The 20,554-nt window shown below is 45.2% G+C and overlaps 1 pseudogene; it reads right to left on the bottom strand.

Annotated features, from left to right (window-relative positions):
• Positions 1–5,729: 5,729 nt before the first annotated feature.
• Positions 5,730–20,554, bottom strand: part of LOC124002817 — a 49,752-nt pseudogene continuing 34,927 nt past the window's right edge.

Genomic DNA, 20,554 nt, shown 5'->3' with positions numbered 1-20,554 from the left:
GCTATATACAGGGATGTTTACATACTCTGAGATTGGAGTCATTAAAACTCGGTTTTCAACCACTCCAATCAAATGTCTTGTTAACAAACTATAGTTTTGGCAAGTCGGTTAGACATCTACTTTGTGCATGACATAAGTAATTTTTCCAACAATTGTTTACAGACAGATTATTTCACTTATAATTCACTGTATCACAATTCCAGTGGGTCAGAAGTTTACATACACTATGTTGACTTTGCCTTTAAACAGCTTGGAAAATGCCAGAAATGATGTCATATTTTTGAAGCTTCTGATAGCTAATTGACATAATTTGAGTCAATTGGAGGTGTACCTGTGGATGTATTTCAAGGCCTACCTTCAAACTCAGTACCTCTTTGCTTGACATCATGTGGAAATCAGCCAAGACCTCAGAAAGAATTGTAGACCTCCACAGGTCTGGTTCATCCTTCGGAGAAATTTCCAAACGCCTGAAGATACCATGTTCATCTTTACATACAACAGTATGCAAGTATAAACACCATGGGACCACACAGCCGTCATACCGCTCAGGAAGGAGACTTGTTCTATCTCTAGAGATTAACATACAGTGGGGCAAAAGTATTTAGTCGGCCTGGTGTGCAAGTTCTCCCACTTAAAAAATGAGAGAGGCCTGTAATTTTCATCATAGGTACACTTCAACTATGACAGACAAAATGAAAAAAATCCAGAAAATCACATTGTTTATCTCAATACTTTGTTATATACCCTGTGTTGGCAATGACAGAGGTCAATTTTTTCTGTAAGTCTTCACAAGGTTTTCACACACTGTTGCTGGTATTAAGGTATCTCCTGATGTAAATTACAGGCCTCTCATTTTTTTAAGTGGGAGAACTTGCACAATTGGTGGCTTGTTAGGAGCAGAGTACTTTCTTGTTAGGAGCAGAGTACCTCCTTGTTATGAGCAGAGTACCTCCTTGTTATGAGCAGAGTACTTACTTGTTAGAGCAGAGTACTTCCTTGTTAGGAGCAGAGTACTACCTTGTTAGGAGCAGAGTACTTCCTTGTTAGGAGCAGAGTACTTCCTTGTTATGAGCAGATTACTTCCTTGTTAGGAGCAGAGTACTTCCTTGTTAGGAGCAGAGTACTACCTTGTTAGGAGCAGAGTACTTCCTTGTTAGGAGCAGAGTACTTCCTTGTTATGAGCAGATTACTTCCTTGTTAGGAGCAGAGTACTTCCTTGTTAGGAGCAGATTACTTCCTTTTTAGCAGCAGAGTACTTCCTTGTTAGGAGCAGAGTACTTCCTTGTTAGAGCAGAGTACTTCCTTGTTAGGAGCAGAGTACTTCCTTGTTAGCAGCAGAGTACTTCCTTGTTAGGAGCAGAGTACTTCCTTGTTAGGAGCAGAGTACTTCCTTGTTAGGAGCAGAGTACTTCCTTGTTAGGAGCAGAGTACTTCCTTGTTAGGAGCAGAGTACTTCCTTGTTAGGAGCAGAGTACTTCCTTGTTAGGAGCAGAGTACTTCCTTGTTAGAGCAGAGTACTTCCTTGTTAGGAGCAGAGTTTCAGACTCTCTGAAATAATATTATTAGCAGCAATACATCAACAGCACAAAGTTAATATGTTATTATGTCCAGTAATGTGGAGCCTATAAGAAACCTGTCCCATTCTACTTGTCTATAATCTTTCTTTAGAAATAGTCATTTGTGATGACTTACTGATGCTTCTAGTGTGTCTCCTCAATGAAGAGAGCTGCGTGACCATGTGACACCATCCTTGATGTGGGGAAGAGTGTTGGACAGGCACATCCTGTTCCTGTTACGACAACTGGCCAGCTGAGTGCAGCTGGGCTCTCCTGTCAACATGAGGCTCCTGTTGCAGCCCTCAAGGGCACATTGACAGATTTTCCACCTAGTCCTCTCTGGGATTCAAACCAGGGTTCTTTCAGTTACTAACCCAACACTGTTAACCGCTAGGCTTCCTGCAGCAGGAGCCCCATGTTGACAGGAGAGCCCACCTGCATTCAGCTGGTCAGGGGCAGTGGTGCCCTGTAAGTAACAAATGTATCACTATCAGAGGGGTGTATTATGACATCAGATAGAACTACTCAGACATTCCAAATCAGGCTTCATCCATATCATGAAGGTGGATATTGATCCAACCATTTCAGAAGTAATGACCGGACTGATGGAAACAGGATATGCCTGAACATTTTTATAAATGGCGACAGACGATATGTTAGTTCGTTTGACATGGTGGGTTGTGTCAGTAAAAAAGTTTTAGTGAGAAATGGCGATGGAAACTCCTTTATGTACAAATATTGATATAATAACCATCATGTCTTAGTTAACTTGGAGTCACGTGATGATATGTTGTGTGGTCCTCCCTCTAAAACTTGGAGAACCATGTAGTTTATTAGGCTACAGATGAAATAAGTTATGAACTTCACAGGGTTGTGAAACTACATGTGATGAGCTTGATGCTCAATTCCAATACATTTTAAGGGTCTTAATCTGGTGACATGATGACTGATGCTTGGTTGCCATTTGACAAATAAAATAAGGTTTGTAATTGCCCCCAGGAAAGTCGAAAGAGGAACTCTTCTATGAGACAATGATAAACAGCAATCTGTGGGAGAGTTGTGGTGGATATTATAAAATAAGGATCTGCTGGAGTCCAAGTCAAACCAAGATTCTTTATTTCTGAGCTCAGAGAGAATAACAGAGTTGCACAGTGCAGTGTAGACAGTCTGAATTCCTGAAGCATTGGGTGATTAGCACATATCTTTATAGTTGCCTGTTCCTGGGAGGGAGTTTATTCATACAAGGACACAGGTGTAAATTGGTTTGCAACACAGGATGATAGTCCCAAAACCAGGAGATTATAATAGGACAGTTTCACAAGGTTAGTCACATACTCAGTTATGTGGACACACAAACAATTAACGTTTTCCATTACAGAGTCTGAACATTTTCATTTCATTAAATAATCAGTGGGCCAACAATGCAAATGTCAACAATGGAACAAATGCATCACATCCAAATATCACTTGATTATCTGTAGTGCTGGAGGAATGACACACCCAGATAAACACAGAGAGTTTAAAAAAGGACCGTTTAAAAGAAGGAACCTGATCTTCTTTATATTCAAACTGACAGATTCCATATTCAATTCATGTTTTCTAATAAGAACAAACAAATATATGTTTGAGTATACCCTGTACCATTTAATTTCATATTTACATTTACATTTAAGTCATTTAGCAGACGCTCTTATCCAGAGCGACTTACTAAACACATTCTCCTTACCTCACCTCGCTCATCAACTCATCCCTGACCGCTGGCTACGTCCCTTCCGTCTTCAAGAGAGCGAGAGTTGCACCCCTTCTGAAAAAACCTACACTCGATCCCTCCGATGTCAACAATTACAGACCAGTATCCCTTCTTTCTTTTCTCTCCAAAACTCTTGAACGTGCCGTCCTTGGCCAGCTCTCCCGCTATCTCTCTCTGAATGACCTTCTTGATCCAAATCAGTCAGGTTTCAAGACTAGTCATTCAACTGAGACTGCTCTCCTCTGTATCACGGAGGCGCTCCGCACTGCTAAAGCTAACTCTCTCTCCTCTGCTCTCATCCTTCTAGATCTATCGGCTGCCTTCGATACTGTGAACCATCAGATCCTCCTCTCCACCCTCTCCGAGTTGGGCATCTCCGGCGCGGCCCACGCTTGATCCTATTCTCGCTATACACCAAGTCACTTGGCTCTGTCATAACCTCACATGGTCTCTCCTATCATTGCTATGCAGACGACACACAATTAATCTTCTCCTTTCCCCCTTCTGATGACCAGGTGGCGAATCGCATCTCTGCATGTCTGGCAGACATATCAGTGTGGATGACGGATCACCACCTCAAGCTGAACCTCGGCAAGACGGAGCTGCTCTTCCTCCCGGGGAAGGACTGCCCGTTCCATGATCTCGCCATCACGGTTGACAACTCCATTGTGTCCTCCTCCCAGAGCGCTAAGAACCTTGGCGTGATCCTGGACAACACCTGTCGTTCTCAACCAACATCAAGGCGGTGGCCCGTTCCTGTAGGTTCATGCTCTACAACATCCGCAGAGTACGACCCTGCCTCACACAGGAAGCGGCGCAGGTCCTAATCCAGGCACTTGTCATCTCCCGTCTGGATTACTGCAACTCGCTGTTGGCTGGGCTCCCTGCCTGTGCCATTAAACCCTTCAACTCATCCAGAACGCCGCAGCCCGTCTGGTGTTCAACCTTTCCAAGTTCTCTCACGTCACCCCGCTCCTCCGTTCTCTCCACTGGCTTCCAGTTGAAGCTCGCATCCGCTACAAGACCATGGTGCTTGCCTACGGAGCGGTGAGGGGAACGGCACCTCAGTACCTCCAGGCTCTGATCAGGCCCTACACCCAAACAAGGGCACTGCGTTCATCCACCTCTGGCCTGCTCGCCTCCCTACCACTGAGGAAGTACAGCTCCCGCTCAGCCCAGTCAAAACTGTTCGCTGCTCTGGCCCCCAATGGTGGAACAAACTCCTCACGACGCCAGGACAGCGGAGTCAATCACCACCTTCCGGAGACACCTGAAACCTCACCTCTTTAAGGAATACCTAGGATAGGATAAGTAATCCCTCTCACCCCCCCTTTAAGATTTAGATGCACTATTGTAAAGTGACTGTTCCACTGGATGTCATAAGGTGAATGCACCAATTTGTAAGTCGCTCTGGATAAGAGCATCTGCTAAATGACTTAAATGTAAATGTCAGTCAACAATATAATACAACAGGAGCACTGTGTATGTTCTCTGATGAATGTTAAGACAATGTGATGTGAAATATCAACATACACGCTAAGAGAAGTAATTTCTCTCTCCTGTGTGGATTCTCTAGTGACGTTTAAGTGACTTATGAGTAATATGTTTTCCCACAGTCTGAGCTTTTCTAAGCCTTCAACCTCAGGAGGCTGAAGAAATTCGGCTTGTCACCAAAAGCACTCACAAACTTCTACAGATGCACAATCGAGAGCATCCTGGCGGGCTGTATCACCGCCTGGTACGGCAACTGCTCCGCCTCAACCGTAAGGCTCTCCAGAGGGTAGTGAGGACTGCACAACGCATCACAGGGGCAAACTACCTGCCCTCCAGGACACCTACACCACCCGTTGTTACAGGAAGGCCATAAAGATCATCAAGGACATCAACCACCCGAACCACTGCCTGTTCACCCCGCTATCATCCAGAAGGCGAGGTCAGTACAGGTGCATCAAAGCTGGGACCGAGAGACTGAAAACAGCTTCTATCTCAAGGCCATCAGACTGTTAAACAGCCACCACTAACATTGAGTGGCTGCTGCCAACACACTGTCATTGACACTGACCCAACTCCAGCCATTTTAATAATGGGAATTGATGGGAAATGATGTAAATATATCACTAGCCACTTTAAACAATGCTACCTCATATAATGTTACTTACCCTACATTATTCATCTCATATGAATATGTATATACTGTACTCTACATCATCGACTGCATCCTTATGTAACACATGTATCACTAGCCACTTTAACTATGCCACTTTGTTTACTTTGTCTACACACTCATCTCATATGTATATACTGTACTCGATACCATCTACTGTATGCTGCTCTGTACCATCACTCATTCATATATCCTTATGTACATGTTCCTTATCCCCTTACACTTTGTATAAGACAGTAGTTTTGGAATTGTTAGTTAGATTACTTGTTGGTTATCACTGCATTGTCGGAACTAGAAGCACAAGCATTTCGCTACACTCGCATTTAACATCTGCTAACCATGTGTATGTGACAAATAAAATTTGATTTTGATTTGATTTTGTGTGCAGTCTAATGTGTTCTTTAAGGCTTCCTAAATGGGCAAATGGTTTCCACACTGGGAGCAGTGGTAAGGCTTCTCTCCTGTGTGTATTCTCCCGTGTAGTTTCAGATCCCCCGAACGGGCAAAACACTTTCCACGGGAGCAGTGGTAAGGCTTCTCTCCCGTGTGTATTCTCTCATGTCGTTTCAGGTGTCCACTCTGGTTGAAACACTTTCCACATTGGGAGCAGTGGTAGGGCTTCTCTCATGTGTGTATTTTCTCATGTTTTTCAGCTTCCCGACTGAGTGAAACACTTTCCACATTGGGAGCAGTGGTCCACAGGCAGTTCTCCCCTGTGTGTATTCTCTCATGACTTCTTTCCACAGAGCAGTGGTAAGGCTTCTCCCCTGTGTGTATTCTCTCGTGTTGTTTCAGGTGTCCACTCTGGTTGAAACACTTTCCACATTGGGAGCAGTGGTAGGGCTTCTCTCCTGTGTGTATTATCTCATGTTGTTTCAGCTCCCCCGACTGCTTGAAACACTTTCCACACTGGGAGCAGTGGTAAGGCTTCTCTCCCGTGTGTATTCTCTCATGCTGTGTCAGCTCCCCCGACTGCTTGAAACACTTTCCACATTGGGAGCAGTGGTAAGGCTTCTCCCCGTGTGTATTCTCTCATGCTGTTTCAGCTCCCCCGACTGCTTGAAACACTTTCCACACTGGGAGCAGTGGTAAGGCTTCTCTCCAGGCTTCTCTCCCGTGTGTATTCTCTCATGTCGTTTCAGCATCCCCGACCAGGTGAAACACTTTCCACACTGGGAACAGTGGTAAGGCTTCTCTCCTGTGTGTATTCTCTCATGTCGTTTCAGCATCCCCGACCGGGTGAAACACTTTCCACATTGGGAGCATTGGTAAGGCTTCTCTCCTGTGTGTATTCTCTTGTGTGTTTTCAGTTGTGCTTTCTGTTTAAAACTCTTTTCACACTGGGAGCACTGGTGTCGTCTTGCTGGTTTGGACGTCCCTGGCTCTGGTTCCTCTGAGTCTGGTCTTTCTCCTGCCAAACATAGTGTTGTTTTTAAATAGAGACCGGAATGAAAGCACATGATAAAACAACCTTGCTACGAGGGTAAATCCTAAATCAGATCTCTCAATAACCTGAGGCCAGTTTTAACAATCTTAGTGTGATTTTAAAACAAATGTAGAGCTTCCTGGTAATTACTGCTATGTTTACATTACTTATTCATCCTGTTTTACAAGTCAGAACACAAAAAAGATGTTTCATGAGCATCACTGTTAGTCAACATGTATTCTTTGCCAAGATAATCCATCCACCTGACAGGTGAGGCATATCAAGAAGCTGATTGAACAGCTTTCTTATTACACAGGTGCACCTTGTGCTGGGGATAATAAAAGGCTACATCGAAAATGTGCAGTTTGTTCACACAACAATGCCACAGATCTCTGAGGGAGCGGGCAATTGGCATGCTGACTGCAGGAATGTCCACTGGAGCTGTTGTCGGGGAATTTAATGTACAGTACCAGTCAAAAGTTTGGACTCACCTACTCATTTAAGGGTTTTTCTGTATTTTTACTATTTTCTACATTGTAGAATAATAAAGACATCAAAATGATTAAAAAACACATGGAATCATGTAGTAACCACAAGTGTTAAATCAAAAATATATATTTTATTCTTCAAAAGTTGCCACCCTTGCTTTCTCTCAAACAGCTTCACCTGGAATTCTTTTCCAACAGTCTTGTAGGCGTTCCCACATATGCTGAGAACTTGTAGGCCGCTTTCCCTTCACCTCTGCGATCCAACTCATCCCAAACCCTCTTGATTTGGTTGAGGTCGGGGGATTGTGTAGGCCAGGTCATCTGATGCAGCACTCCATTACTCTCCTTCTTGGTCAAATACCTCTTACACAGCCTGGAGGTGTGTTGGGTCATTGTCCTGTTGAAAATCAAATGACAGTGGGACTAAGCCCAAACCAGATGGGATGGCATATAGCTGTAGAATGGTGTGGAAGCCATGCTGGTTAAGGGTGACTTGAATAAATAAATCAATGACATTGTCAACAGCAAAGCACCCGCACACCATCACATCTCCTCCTCCATGCTTCACGGTGGGAACCACACATGCGGAGATAATCTGTTGATCTACTCCTCGTCTCACAAAGACATGACGCTCGGATCCAAAAATCTCAAATTTGGACTCATCAGACCAGAGGACAGATATCCACCGGTCTAATGTCCATTGCTCGTGTTTCTTGGCCCAAGCAAGTCTCTTCTTCTTATTGGTGTCCTTTAGTAGTGGTTTCCTTGCAGCAATTGGACCATGAAGGCCTGATTCACGCAGTCTCCTCTGAACCGATGATGTTGAGATGTGTCTGTTACTTGAACTTTGAAGCATTTATTTGGGCTGCAATTTCTAAGGCTGGTAACTCTAATGAACTTATGCATCAGAAGTAACTCTGGAACTTCCATTCTTGTGGTGGTCCTTAAAGTAATGGACTGTTGTTTCTCTTTGCTTATTTGAGCTGCTCTTGACATAATATGGACTTTGTCTTTTACCCAATAGGGCTATCTTCTGTATACCACCCCTACCTTGTCACAACAAAACTGATTGGCTCAAACACATTAAAACCTGTTATGGCTAGGGATTCCGCTAGCGGAACATTTCAACAAAATCCGGTGAAATTGCAGAGTGCAAAATATATATATATATTTTTTTGAAATATTTAAATTTCATGCATTCACAAGTGCAATGCCACAAATTAAAGCTTAAGACTCCATAATGTTTCATCATTAGATGCTACAGTCCTCCTTTAAGACTCCATAATGTTTCATCATTAGATGCTACAGTCCTCCTTTAAGACTCCATAATGTTTCATCATTAGATGCTACAGTCCTCCTTTAAGACATCCTGTTTAGAATGTGTCTGGAAGCGCTACTCTATCTATTCTACTCTCATCCTTTCGGTTTTAATAATATTTTATAATAATAATGTTATAATAGGTAATAACTAAGTTTAATAACTAGGGTTAATACCTGCCTGGCGCACCAACAAAATATTTATTTAGCCCTCTCTAACAATGCCGCTACAGAATTAGCATAGTAGGCCATGTAACTTAACCTGTAGTGACACCCAGCCCGTGAACGGGACCGTTACCATCATCTGACACTAATTAGCATAACGCAACGGACATAAATCTTCCTAGAAAATATTCCTATTCATGAAAATCACAAGTGAAATATATTGGAACATAGCCTAGCCTTTTGTTAATCACCCTGTCATCTCAGATTTTCAAAATATGCTTTACAGCCAACGCTAGACAAGCGTCTGTGTAAGTTTATCATAGCCTAGCATAGCATTATGCCTTGCTAGCAGCAGGCAAACTTGTCACGGAAATCAGAAAAGCAATCAAATTAAATCGTTTACCTTTGAACTTCGGATGTTTTCACTCACGAGACTCCCAGGTAGACAGCCAAAGTTCATTTTTTCCCAAAATATTATTTTTGTAGGCGAAATAGCTCTGTTCTTCACGTTTGGCTGAGAAATCGCCCGGAAATTGCAGTCACAACTCCGAAAAATATTCCAAATTAGCTCCATAATATCGACAAAAACATGGCAAACGTTGTTTAGAATCAATCCTCAAGGTGTTTTTCTAATATCTATTTGATAATATATCCGTCGGGACAATTCCTTTTTCTCAAGGACCGATTGGAGTAATGGCTACCTCTGCACTTTACGTGAGAATCTCTCTCGGAGCCACCATGTGACCACTTACGCAATGTGCCCCCATACGGCTATTCTTCAATAGAAATGCGTAAAACTACGTCACAATGCTGTAGACACCTTGGGGAATACGTAGAAAGCATAAGCTTGTTGATGGTACATTCAAAGCCATATAGGGAGTCATTGGAACACAGCGCTTTCAAAACCTGGGGCACTTCCGGATTGGATTTTTCTCAGGCTTTCGCCTGCAACATCAGTTCTGTTATACTCACAGACAATATCTTTACAGTTTTGGAAACGTTAGAGTGTTTTCTATCCAAAGCTGTCAATTATATGCATATTCTAGTATCTTTTACTGACAAAATATCCCGTTTAAAACGGGGACGTTTTTTTCCAAAAATGAAAATAGTGCCCCCTAACACCAAGAGGTTTTAAGGTAATCAGAAATATTTAGGACTAACTTATTCCTTGACACCCATTCTGATACTAACTGCAGCTCTATGTTAAGTGTTGAAGTCATTTCAGTCGATGTAGTAGCTGACAAGTACAGTGTTGAGTCAACGCATACATAGACTCACTGGCTTTACTCAAATGTCATTGGCATGTTGTTGGTAAAGATTTTAAAAAGTAGGTACCAAACAGCTGCCCCGGGGAATTCCTGATTCAAACTTGATTTTGTTGTACAGGCTTCCATTAAAGAACACTCTGTGTTCTGTTAGACAGGTAGCTCTGGGGCGGCAGGTAGCCTAGTGGTTAGAGCGGTAGGCCAGTAACCGAAAGATTGCTGGATCGAAACCCTGAGCTGGCAAGGTAAAAAACTCTGTCGTTCTGCCCATGAACAAGGCAGTCCTAGGCCATCATTGAAAAAAAGAATTTGTTTATAACTGACTTGCCTAGTTAAATAAAGGTTATATTTTAAAAGAAAAACTCTTTATCCACAATATAGCAGGAGGTGTAAAGCCATTTTTATCATCAATGTCTCTCAGCCAATCAGTCATTTGTAAGTGCTGTGCTTGTTGAATGAACTTCCCTATAAGCTGAACGTCTATATTTGTTTACTGTAAAATTTGTATCAGGTCAAATATATTTTTTCCAAAATTGTAATGGTTGGTAACAGGCTGATTTGATTTCTGAGCTATTTAAGCCAGTAAAGGGAGCTTTACTATTCTTGGGTAGTGGAATGACTTTAGCTTCCCTCCAGGCCTGAGGGCACACACTTTCTAGTAGGCTTAAATTAAAGACAAGGCAAATAGGAATGGCAATATCGGCTGCTATTAATCCTCAATTTTCCATCCACGCTGTCAGACACCAGTGACTTGTCATTGTTGATTTTATTTGCGCAAAATTTCATTGAAGATGCTCCAAAGATTTTTACTATCCTTCTTCATGTCATTTATCTTTGTTTCATAGTGTAGTTTATTCTTTATATTGAGTTTAGTCACATTATTTTCAATTTGCAATAGGTTCACGAATATTACCGAAGGTGGCTCCCTCCCCGTTCGGGTGGCGCTAGTTCGCCAGTTTATCCTTTTTCGTTTGGTTTTGTCTAAACCTGTTCATTGTTTGGTTGATTTCGTTTCACCCACTTTTAGATATAGACTTTCATTGAGCAATAAGTTTCATTCTTCATGTCATTTATCTTTGTTTCATTGTGTAGTTTCTTCTTTTTATTCAGTTTAGTCAAATGATGTCTCAATTTGCAATACATTTGCCAATCAGTTATACAGCCAGACCTATATGCCATCTCTTTTGCCTCCCTCTTCATAATACCATTGATTAATTCCTCATCAATCCACGTGGATTAACAGTTTTACAGTCATTTTCTTAATGGGTGCTGCTTATTAGTAACTGGGATAAGCAGCTTCAAATGTGTCAAGGGCAGCGTCTGGTTGCTCAACATTACACACCACAGACCAACAAATATTATTTACATCAACAACATAGGAATCACTACATAAAATTGTATGACCTCTTATACACAATATTAGTCCCAGCCTTTGGAACGGTGGTTTTCCTAGACATGGCTCCTATATTGTGATCACTACATCTGATGGATCTGGATACTGCTTTAAAACCCATTTCTGCAGCATTAGTAAAGATATGATCAAACCATGTTGATGATTTCATTCCTCTACTGTTTGTAACTACCCTGGTAGGTTGATTGATAACCTGAACCAGGTCGCCAGCAATGGTTACAGTTTGAAGCTTTCGTTTGAGTGGGCAGCCTGATCACAGCTTTTCTTCAGTACTAGTTAATTAATTACCAAAGTCTTGAGTTTAGTTTGCCTGTTCTACAGTCTTGTAAAGATAGGGGGTTTGACTGGGACAGGCAATGTAACATCCATAATGTTTTAAGGAAAAGTTTTTGTAAAAAAAACACCTTACATTGGATCATCTTAAAACTTTCTCTCCAAAGCTAACTTTCATCAAGGTTTTATATGGTCTATTGGTTTGTCTCTTTTCATTGGCAGAATCCTTTTCAGTGTTATGATATTCATAACATCCATATACACCAGTCTTCCTGTCAACTAACAGAACTCTGCTGGTTGTCCTGGTAACAGATACCAGTCCATCTTCATGTCAACTAACAGAACTCTGCTGGTTGTCCTGGTAACAGATACCGGTGGGCAGATCTATTGTATTTGTTCAAACTAAACTACAGCACTTACTTTGATGTGTCAAATCTGATCCTTTCTTCTCTTCTCCTCCTCTCACAGTTCCACTCAGCCCCGTTGTTTCCTGCAGTCCACCAGCAGCACAGACAACCTCTTCATACCCAGCAGTAAGGTGCTACCGGGAGAGGCACGACACAGGGACTCCAGGAGGGAGGAAGGGCTAGCGTTGTCCTGGTAACCATAAAGAGGGGACACAGACACATATCATTATGGATGCTGATGTCACTGTTGTCATAAAGTGCTTTACAGAAACCCAGCCCAGACCCAGACAGAGCTAGACCAGACCCAGAGAGAGAAAGCTGTATACTAGACCAGACCAAGCTGTACCATCTTGTGTTCTGATCTGGAGAGACTCTTCTCTTCCTTGTCAGCATCAGGATGTTGTTGAAGCTCCCCAGAGGATCCACCATAGTCATGTCTCTCTCCTGTGTTAATGAGAACATCAAAATGAGTAGTAAACTTATAACCGTCTAATAAAATCATAGGGTCTTACAAGAGGCATGAATATGTCCCTTTGATATTTTAAGTAGAGATTATGCTTCAATATTGAATTTTAAAAGCCTGTTATACTAGATGAGGGGAACTTCAATATAGACCTTATGGAGAATTCAATACATCGAATTTAAAAGTCCCTAAAATATATGAACCAATGGCAGATCGACCCTTTAACAATTCCTACTGAAAGATTAGTGGAATCTGTGTGGGTGCTGGACAGGTAGGATGACTGACAGTGAAGGTGAACAGGTGGTCACGTGTCAGGTGACAGAGGAATGTATGAGACTGAGGCAGGAATTCCTTTAACCATAAAGTGGTATATTTACTGGTAGTCTGTGCTGCATCACAAAGGAAACAAATAACATGTATACAATCAAATTCATAATCAAAGATCAAATCATAGCAGTCATTATTAACAATTCACATTACACAATATGTTTGAAGCGTGCGCTCCAAGCCGCGCTCCGCGGTGATAACTATAAACAATAACTGAATGGCCCACTCTCCCGATCACCACAGATCATTCAGATGAAAGGTAAGAGTCGGTGGACTTACGTGGATTCATGGACGCACAGAACTTCTGGATCAGATGGATTTAGGGAAGAGAAAGCAGCGAGATCAGGCGATGGCAATTTCCTCCTTTTATAGAGTTGAGATCTGTAGCACATTTCCACCTGACCTAATTAAAGCGCCCCTGGCCCAGCTGAGTAAATGGCAATTAATTAAAGGAGTATTCCACCAACTCCATGGGCCTTTTCTACAGCCACCCCGGAAATTTGTTAATTTCCACATTCCTCAAAAAGGCTCATTGCTCCCCATCCTCTGTCATCTCAGGGAGAGGAATCAGTCGGGCAACTGGCCGGATATATGTCCGGTTCTTCACCTGGATTTCCACTGATCTAACACGACCATCGGTCCCAGGCATGGTCTTAGTTATACGGCCCACCGGCCAGGAGGCTCGAGGCAGCTGAGGGTCCACCATCATTACTACTTGGCCAGTTTCCAGGCTGGCCATTTCTCTCCGCCATTTCCCTCTGTGCTGTAGACTTGGTAGGTAATCCCGAATGAATCGGGCCCAAAAATGGTCAGCTAAGATTTGGCTGTGTCGCCACCGGCGTCTGCCTACGAGGTTGGTATCAGCATACATGGCTTGAGGAAGTGACGCATCTCGACGTCCCATCAAGAGCATATTCGGTGTAACCGGATCGGGGTCAGCGATGTCTGCAGAGAGATATCCCAAGGGTTTGGAGTTCAGAATCCCTTCCACCTCTATCAGGACAGTCCTCAAGACCGTTTCAGTGACAGTTTGGACCCTAGTACGACTCGTAAGGCCGTCTTTACAGATTTGATCTCTCGCTCCCATGTTCCTCCAAAATGAGGAGCGCCTGGAGGGTTAAATTTGAATGAGATTTGTTGGTCCATCAGCTGATCCTGGAGGCTGGGTTCCATGGCTTGGAAGGCTTCCTCCAACCTGGCTTCTCCTGCCTTGAAGTTCGTACCTCTGTCAGCCAGGATCTCGTAGGGTTTCCCCGTCGGGAGATAAACCGCCGTAGGGCCATGAGGAAGGCTTCCGTATCCAAACTCTCCAGTAGGTCCAGGTGGACACATCTGGTTGTCATACACTTGAATAGAATGCCCCAGCGCTTTTCCACACGACGACCTAACTTGATCATCAAGGGGCCGAAGCAATCTACTCCTGTTGACCAGAAGGGTGGTTTAAGGAGGCGCAAGCGAGCAGGGGGTAAATCTGCCATTTTGGGCACCGTAGCTCCGGCCCGCCATATCTGACATTCTACGCAGGCGTATTGGTGCTTACGAATGGCTCCTCGTCCTCCAATTATCCAGTACTTCCGCCTCATCTCCCCATAGACCCTCTCTGGCCCTGGGTGGAGAAGCCGCTCATCATAACTCTTGATGAGGAGCCTGGTAAGAGGGTGTCTGGAGTCGAGGATAATTGGGTGGATAGCATCTGGGTCCAAAACCTCCGCTTGGCGCAGCCTCCTCCAACTCTGATCACTCCAAGGATTGGATCATATTCTGGGGCAAGAGAGAGAAGACGGCTGCCCTTAGCCACTTTCCTACCGGCTTTCAGAGCTTTGAACTCCTCAGGAAGCTAACTGCTTGTGCTTGCTGGAGGAGTAGTGTCTCTGCCGCGAGGGAGGTAGGTATAGAAGCCACCCCATCTGCGGTCTGGTTTGTGGCTGTGATCAGATCCGGCAGTGTTTGGGATTGTGTTAGGTCAGGGAGAGCCGTTGTTGGTTCCGTAGAAATGCTGTAGCATTGGGCAGACTTCCTTAACTCATGAGCTTCAGTCGGTCGCGGAGGGGCCGCACGCCTGGGGGCTGTCGGCCACTCATTCTCTGGTTGGGACAAGAATGGTGGTCCCAAGCTCCAGCGATGGGGTTTAGCCAATTCCTTAAGGGTTTTACCTCTAGTAATGTCATCAGCAGGATTGTTTATGCTATCAACATACCTCCAGTCCTGGACTTCTGTTAGGTCTTGGATTTCCGCAATGCGAGTCCCGACAAACACCTTATACCTGCAGGACTCCGACTTGAGCCATGTCAATACAGTGGTCGAATCACTCCAGTAGATGATCCTTTGGATTGGCAAGGTGAGCTCATCTCGCAAGGTAGAGGCCAACTGGGCTCCGGAAAGGGCAGCACTGAGTTCCAGCCTAGGCATTGACAACTGCTTCTTGGGTGCGACCCTGGACCTGGCCATGACAAAGGAGACATGGGTGTGGCCTGCCTTATCCTCCACTCTAAGATAGGAAACCGCCCCATAAGCTCGCTCCGAAGCGTCACAGAACACATGCAGTTCCAGGCATGATCCCAGTTGGTCAACACAGGATGGTACATAACATCTTGGCATTTGGACATCAGAGAGCTCCGTTAACTCAGTTTCCCAACAGATCCATCGTTCCACTAGGTCAGCTGGGTGGATTGGTTCATCCCAGTCCCTCTTGGTCTGCCACAGGTCCTGGACTAAGACTTTGGCCCGTGTTGTGTATGGCAGGATATACCCAAGGGGATCGTATTGACTGGCCAGGGTCCGATAGATGGTGCGCAGAGTGGGGGTTTCGGTACTCGGGGATGAGCGGTGCTTATACCCCAGGGTATCCGGTAGGCAGCTCCACCTCAGTCCTAGAGTGGGCTCTTCTGGGTTAGCACCAGACTGCGTTAGCCATAGTTCACTGCTACTGGACCTAGCTTGTGGCGGGAGGTGCTGGATAACCTCCGCTCTGTTACTAGCCCACTGTCGGACCTCAAATCCCCCTTTGGACAGGAGATTCCGCACTTTATCAAGGAGTGATTTCGCTTCAGCCGTGGATGGGATGCTTTGTAAGCAGTTATCCACATAGAAGGCATTTTCCACTGAATCCAATACTTCTGGGTCACTGTCTGGATGCTCCCGTGCGTGTCTCTGCAGAGCGTATATGGCACAGCAAGGACTGCAGGTGGTGCCGAATGGGAGTACCTGCCATTCATAGATTGTGGGCTCTGCATCTCGTTCCATATTTCGCCATATGAACCGGAGCAGTGTGGTGTCGGAAGGCAGTAAACGAATCTGATGAAACATGGCTTTGATGTCTCCACTGATGGCTGTAGAGTGCTGCCGGAACCGGAGAAGGACACCGAGCAAGGAAGGACCTAAGGTTGGTCCGGGGAGTAGACAGTCATTCAGGCTTTGACCAGCTGCTTGGAATGAACAGTTGAAGACAAGTCTATACTTCCCACCATGTTGCTGGATAACATGGTGAGGGAGATACCAGGATTCACGGAGTGCGTTTCCCTCTTCATGAGCTGTCACTTCAGTGACGTAGCCTGCCTTCACAAGGTTATGAATCTCTCGGTTATGAACTTCTGCAAGCTCAGGATTCTTCACCAGGCGTCGCTCTGTTCCACGCAGTAGTGGGAGTACAGCCCGTGTCGTGGTTGCCAGAGGAGGATGGTTGGGCACCCGTAGCAGTGGGGTTGCATACCTGCGAACTCCATCCATTTCAGTGGTGGTGGTGCTCTTCTCCAGGAGGTCTAATGCATAGGAGTCATTTTTCGAGCGAGTGACCTCCTGTAGCTTCCGGTTGGAGAAGGTGTCCATCTTCCATAGCATCTCAACATTCCGAAGGAGGTCAGTGGCTGCATCTGGATTGCTTTTGGTGAAGAGGACTTGCTGTGACTGTACAGCTTGGGTGGAGAGAAGTAGATGGGATGGACCTTGCACAGCCCAACCCAAGGATGTATGGACAGCAATGGGTCCTCCTTCTGGTCCAGCTCGTATAGGCTCAGTCGGGGTGACGAGATGTGGGTGGTCTGACCCAATCAGGATAAGTGGTGCTACTCTGGCCAGGTTAGGAAGAGGCAATCCTCGTAGATGAGGATATTGTTTCTGTAGAACACTTACCGGGCAGGAGTGCTCTGCGAGATTCAAGCCATCTGCCGTGAAGGCATTGGTGATGTTATAGGCCACGCCCTGTTTCCTGAAGGTGAAATGCTGAAGGTTACAGCAGAGCCTTTCATTTGGATAACATCGTGTCGCACCGTTCTGAGATTAAGGGTCTCGGGGGTCCCTTCCAGGTTAAGCTGACGGGTGGCCGCTGTGAGAATGATTGTTCTTTCTGACCCATCATCTAGAATGGCGAATGTATCAATGCTTCTCCCTTCACTTTGCAGAGTGACCTTGACCACCTTCAACATGACCCTTGGAGATCGGTTCTGCTGGTCGAGATACAGCTCCTTTGCAGCTCCTACCATGAGCATACTCTGCTCCTTCTTTGCTTGGGGAAATAGATCATGCAACACGGTGAGATGGATTTCTTTACAGCGGTTGCAGGGTTTCCTCAATGTGCAGGTCTCCACCTTATGGCTACGGGCACACTTGTAGCATCGCTCGCCTGAAGTGATCCAGGCCTTCAATTGAGTTTGAGTGAGCTTTTTTACTCTGGGGCATGAGCCAAGGAAGTGCCCCTTACTATTGCAATATGGGCAGTAAGGCTGGAATTCGATGTTCTTGCTCTTGAGAGGGGTCTTCTTCCGGGTTCCTCCCGGCCTCACTATTTAAGTACATGGTAGTGGGATTTGGCCTGTTCTGTCCCTGCTGGCGTTCAAACTCCTTCCTTCCCCTGTGGCTATGGCGGAGATTGTGGCCTGGTGAGCGATGCTCTTCGCCTTTGCCTTCACCTCCAACCATGTGGCCAGGTCTCTGAGAGCATAGGTGCTTCTCGAGCCCTCTTTCAGGATGCCCTTATTCAAACAATGTTCAATGAAACTGTCTCTGAGGTACACTGGAAGTTTGCTAAGAAGCCTGTCCATGTGGGAGCCACATTTAAGCTCGTTCCCGTCTTCTCCTTCAACGGATTGGAGCATCGAGGTCAGGGATTGGACAGCCAGGGAGAATTCTTGGAAGGCAGCATGGTCTCCCATTTTAATTGGAGACGTGTTCAGGATGTTGTTTAGTTCATTCTGTACTAGCTGACGTGGCTCACCATATCTCGCCTTCAGGGCCTGGAGAGCTGCAGTGTATGGTGTTGCGGAGTGCATAAATGATTGGGCCAGCCTGTATGCACTGGGAAACCGCAAATGATCCATTAGTACTTGGTATTTGTAGCGTTCTGACAGATGACTGTGAATACCCAGTAGACTCTCCAATGCCATTTCCAAAAGGACAAATTCACTCTCCTTTCCGTTTTCAAAGTAAGGCAGTTTGGGTCTGGGAATTCCATAGGCTGAGGCTACTAGAAGTTTCATAATGTTGGCTCCCTCTTCTGGTTGCGTGAAGGATAAACCCGGGACTTCTGATGAGCCCACTGTGGCCTCATTGGGCCGGTCACCTACTGTCCCAGACCCACCATTTGTGGCAGCCGGAATTGGGCGAGAGCCCTCCGACCTGTTGTTTGAGGACTGGCCTGGCCCTGGATGAAAGGAACGATTTGCCTTGGTTGGTAATTGGCGGAAAGGCGAAGGAGTGATGCTTTGTCCAGATGGAGGAATGCTAACTTGTGTCACTGGCATAGAGGGCGTTGGCGGAGCGGCCCGTCTCCCGTGCTCTGTGTTGGCTGTTGACCCCGGAGCCTCCGAGGACTGTGTGCCATGCTGTACCAGAGGGGCAGATTGGGAAAGAAAGGCAGACAGTTCAGGTCCATGTGGAGGGGTGGTCAGGTCAACTCCCTGTTCGTTCCTCTCCAGGAAGGATGAGACCATCCGTGCCTCCTCTAATTCCCTTCTGGCTTGACGGTGCCGTCGCTGCTGTGCCAGGTCCTTGGCAATGAATTCCCTTTCCTGTAGAGCTCTACGGGCCTGCACATCCAATTGGTGACATCGTTCGTCAGCCTGTTGTTCCTCCTCAATCTGACGCTCAATCTCCTCCAAAGCTAATAGTTTCATCCTCTCTTGTAGGACAGCGTTCTGTGAATTGCTGAGGGCTAGTGAATGGCGGCTGCCATGGCCACTTCCAAAGGGGTATCCACTGGTCGAACTCCCACTCCGTCTAGAGTGCTTCAACGATTTCCCATTAGTTAAGGGGTGAGCGGAGCCTGCCTCTGGAAGCTGGTCGACCTGTGCAGTGGGAGTTACCTCTTCCATAGGTTCCTCACGTAGACCACTTTCCTGCTCCAAAGCAGTTTCCGGTCCTTGGCTCAGAGGGGATGGTTGATGGCTGAAACATATAGTTGATCCATCAACTCTTTGAGCTCTGGTGGGCTTGCCCTTTGATGTCGGAACCTCGACCACATAGTCCTTAAGATAACCAGGTGCTTGCCTGGTTCTTCTGGTGCTCCTGGTAGTTGAGGATGAAGCCTTTGTTGCTTTAGGCTTAGCTCCTGGATATTTCCTTTGTTCCAAGACCTTTCCCTCAGCTGCTCTCTCCTCCTCTCTTCTTCCTTCCAGTGGAGACAATTCTTCCCTCTCCGCCTCCATTTCCTTTTCACCTGTCTTTGGTTCAGTCATCATCCGGCTCAAAGGACCATTGAAAGATTAGTGGAATCTGTGGGTTGCTGGACAGGTAGGATGACTGACAGTGAAGGTGAACAGGTGGTCACGTGTCAGGTGACAGAGGAATGTATGAGACTGAGGCAGGAATTCCTTTAACCATAAAGTGGTATATTTACTGGTAGTCTGTGCTGCATCACAAAGGAAACAAATAACATGTATACAATCAAATTCATAATCAAAGATCAAATCATAGCAGTCATTATTAACAATTCACATTACACAATATGTTTGAAGCGTGCGCTCCAAGCCGCGCTCCGCGGTGATAACTATAAACAATAACTGAATGGCCCACTCTCCCGATCACCACAGATCATTCAGATGAAAGGTAAGAGTCGGTGGACTTACGTGGATTCATGGACGCACAGAACTTCTGGATCAGATGGATTTAGGGAAGAGAAAGCAGCGAGATCAGGCGATGGCAATTTCCTCCTTTTATAGAGTTGAGATCTGTAGCACATTTCCACCTGACCTAATTAAAGCGCCCCTGGCCCAGCTGAGTAAATGGCAATTAATTAAAGGAGTATTCCACCAACTCCATGGGAGTTGAACTTCAGTAGAATAACACTTTAAAACCACACATTAGTTCAACAACGGCATAGTTTGTGTCCCTGTTAAAGACAGTACTCACTGGTGTTAATCTGATATTCTGTCTCTTCCTCTTTCACTCCAAAAACGTCTTCCTCCTTCACCTTTATTGAGATAGCATCCTCTTCCTCTCTAAACGGTTCTTTCTCTTCTATCACTATAACAGCCTCCTCTTCCTCCTTTTTCATTCTGAAATGTTCTTTCACAATAACAGCATCTTCTTCCTTCACTATAACAGTCTCCT

Source organism: Oncorhynchus gorbuscha, linkage group LG18, assembly GCF_021184085.1.
Source record: "Oncorhynchus gorbuscha isolate QuinsamMale2020 ecotype Even-year linkage group LG18, OgorEven_v1.0, whole genome shotgun sequence".
Lineage (NCBI taxonomy): Eukaryota > Metazoa > Chordata > Actinopteri > Salmoniformes > Salmonidae > Oncorhynchus > Oncorhynchus gorbuscha.
This window is presented reverse-complemented; position numbering and strand designations above follow the sequence as displayed.